The following is a 3,625-nucleotide window of genomic DNA, read 5'->3' on the forward strand; positions in this document are numbered from 1 at the left end:
CCTTTGTTGGAGAAGGCGTGGAGGGAGCGCTTTTGTTCTGAGTTAGTCACGGTGGCCGGCTGGAAGCTGCTACCTCATTATGCGCCCGGTCTGCTTGTCTGCGAGGAAGCAGATGGTGGGGAGGTAGGCAGTGGTGAGAGTGGCCAGACCTGAATTCCGTTCACCTGTCACTTCCCACAAAAGGCAGGTTCAGGGGACTTAGAGATTGGTTTCCCCTATCGGGGGAGGAGGGCTGAGAGGCTGCAGTTTCCGGAGCCTCCCCACCCCCACCCCAAAGGTCCATTTACCTGTCTGGGCTTGCCCTCCTTCCTCCCCCCGCCTTCTCCTCGGCGCGGCTTCTCGCACCGTGTAAATGTCACTCACGTGTCAGGATGTGTGTTTACAGTCTGTTCCTCTCGTTTCGTCTCCGCGGACAGGGCTCAGCGACTGCGCGACGTCCCCCAGCCAATGGGGGAGATTAGCAAAGTTACCGGCCTCTGAACCCGGGGCTGGAGAGCTCGGATCGCGCACCGCGAAGGGAGATGTATTTGAGCCTGTTGCAGACCAGAAAGCGTCCTAGCCAGGCGCAGAGGGATAAACAGGCGAATGTACCCGAGTGGGAATCCTGGCTGCCTGGGAATTTGGGGTCGGTCCAAGGATGAGTGTGGGCTGCTGGTCAGAGAAGTGGCGTAGGAATCTTGATGCATATATGTACGGGGACGGGGGGGGGTGGTGGTGGTGGTGGTGGTGAAGAATCGCGGAATATGTTTCCACATTTCTTGAGAAGCCCACAGCAAGAGTTACTCAGTGCCCCCCTCGCTACTCAACTCTCCTCCCCATACACACACAGAGCTTTTACAGCAGCCCCTCGAGCTCTTGAAAACGTGTTGTATCCATCCAGCCCGGGCGCGGGCTACACCCCGAAGGACCAACACTCCAGAGTTGTTGCAAATTATTTTTTTCTACCCCTTGGGCGACCTCCGGATGAACTCTAGTGACTCCTAGATTAGATTTTCATTCCTTACTTTCTTTGAAAGTGCCCCAGATGCGTCAGTAAAGTACGCCTGTGTATATGTATAGGCGTCCGCGTGCCTGGGCGCGAGCCTTGTGCAGGCTCCGAACCACACGTCTTGTGAACATACGCGCACGCGCGTCTTTGGGTTTATGGTCCTTCCCTTTCATTGGGGCATCTGTGCATGTGCAACGTGTACACACATACTTGTAACTTCAAGGAGTTTTTACAGATACAAAAAACATGGCCTCGCAGAAGGCGCGTGCACGGACTTAGGTAGAGTTGCTGGAACATTCAAGTCTACGTTTACGTGCTTTTACCGCTATACAGATGCATATTCCTGCCCTGCACTGGGCACATACCTGATAAGCACGTGTAAACCCTAGTTCTTCATTCATGCTGGCCGTGTTTTTTGACAACGGAGATAAATATATGTGTTTGCACACATGAACAGGAGTGCTCGTGCTTGGGCCTTCCATACACACTTATATTTATGTCTAAAAGCTATGTACGCATGTGGAAAGTATGATTTTTGCCGCCTTAACTCTGTGCCCGGTAATATAAACTGAAGAGATCCTGTTTATCCCCTTACCCTGTCCTGGCAATCAGGTCACTTCAGGTTGGCGCCCCCATCCAAAAGGAAACTGAGCCAAACTCGCCTCCAGAGTAGCCTCAGACCCAGGACATGGGGGTCCTGTAACTGACTTTAGTTTTTCTCCACAATCACTATTTCCGAAGTCGCCCTTCACCACACACCTGGGAGTGGCCTTCGACCTCCCAAGAAACTCTCAGTTCAGCCTGAGGTCTGGGGGTGGGGGGGTAGCTGGGATTTTCCCGCTGGCCGGGTTGTTGTTTCTTCCAGAAGTGGTGCAGCCAGGAGGCGGGGTCGATGCGACATCATTGGGTCCGTGTGAGTGGTGCGCAAAGAGGGCAGAGAATGGGCCTGTGGTGCTCTGGCGTTTAGGGACCCTGCTGATGCCCAGTGTATCTCGGGAGTGGGAAAGTTTTTAACAGAAGAAAGGGGTGGTGAGGGAAAAGAGGGAGTGATGAATTTGCTGAGTGCCAACTATATTCCAGGCGTTTTACATCCATGATCTCTGTCGTTCTTCATCACATCCCTGTGGAGAGACTATTTGTCTACAATGAAAAGGTCAGAAACAGGCTAAGAGAAGTTAAAATAGGCTAAGAGAGGTTAAGTTACCTGCCTAAAGTTACACTGCACGTAAACAGCAGAGCTAGGATTCGAACTCATGCCAATACAAGTTCCTAAAGCCGTGCTCGCCTCCACTCTTTCAGGCTGGAAAGAGACTGGGAAGAGCGAGAAGTTGCTACACGCTGGGCCATATTATGCCGCATCACCCAATAAGCGAAGTAGCACGGGTTTACTTGTATTTACTTACTAATCTGTAGTGCACAATTTCATGTTTTTTTTTTTTTTTTCAAATTTCATTTTTGATGCGGTGAAACTCATATGAAATTGTGCACTACAGATTAGTAAATAAACAGTTAAACCAGTGCGTACCTTGCCTACTGGTTAATCCGCCCCTGTGCCATAGATTGAGCCCTCGCTCGTTTGGAGCCATGCGATGCTGGCTGCCCCCCCTCCATCCCCCATCCCCAGGAGTCACAACCCTCCCACTAGCTCTCGCCTCTCCGGCTCAGCCCAGTCCCCAAGAGGCCCGCGCTGCCGCCCTCAACCCAAGGCGCAGAGCCCTGCCCAAAGGTAAGAATTTGGCGGGAAGCGGCGGAAGGCTCCAGAAGCTCTCTGCCCCAGGCCTGCTTTCCCGCGCCTCCCCAGCTCGTGCCCGAGGCCGCGGCTCCGGGGCTTGTCCCTCGGCTGGGGAGCCCCGAGTGAGATCTCGAGCATCCTCTGGCTGAGCCTTCTTGGGATAGAGACTGCAGGGAAAGAGTTTAATTTTCCTTCCAGAAGAAATCTCAGGAAACTGTTCGTAGCCTTAAAACTCCGAACCCTGCGCTCTTCCTCCTCCCTCCCTTCTGCCTCCTCCCTCCAACCTCGCCCACCAGCTCCCACCATCTCGTCTTTTCTCTTCTCTCGACTCTCCCCTCCCTCTCGAGTCTCCCGCCTTCCCGGAGCACGCGCTGCCAGGGCCCCGGGCGCCGGGCGGCCAATGGCGCGGCGGCAGGACGTGATGTCAGGCGCGGCTGTAGAAAAGGCGCGGAGGCTTGCGCTGGCGCGGACTGCAGAGCCCGGGCTGGGCTCGGCGCGCGCTTGGAGAGCGTTGCGCGCGGCTGGGCCCGCGGCTGGTGGCTCCTCCTCCCACTCTGCTCCTCCTCCTTTTTCTCCTCCTCCACCTCCTCCTCCTTCCCCTCCTCCTCCTCCACCTCCTCCTCCTCCTCTTCTTCCTCCTCCTCTTCAATTCTCCCGGTGGCTCGACTCGGCTCGCTGGCTTCGGAGAAACCCCTACTCCAGTCGCAGACTCAGCGCCCAAGAGGGTCACCCTGGGCTGGGGGTGCACCCCGGGGAGGGGAGGGGTCCAGGCAGCTGGGCAGCCGTGGACACCTAGCCGCTCTGGGGTGAGCCCCGACCCAGCCGTCGCTGCCTCGAGCAGAGTTTGCGCCCCTGCTTTGCGCCCCGGGCACCGAAGCCGGGCGGGCGATGCCCGCAGCGTGAAA

The sequence above is a fragment of the Trichechus manatus genome, unplaced genomic scaffold (assembly GCF_000243295.1).
Source record: "Trichechus manatus latirostris isolate Lorelei unplaced genomic scaffold, TriManLat1.0 scaffold00038, whole genome shotgun sequence".
NCBI classification, from domain to species: domain Eukaryota; kingdom Metazoa; phylum Chordata; class Mammalia; order Sirenia; family Trichechidae; genus Trichechus; species Trichechus manatus.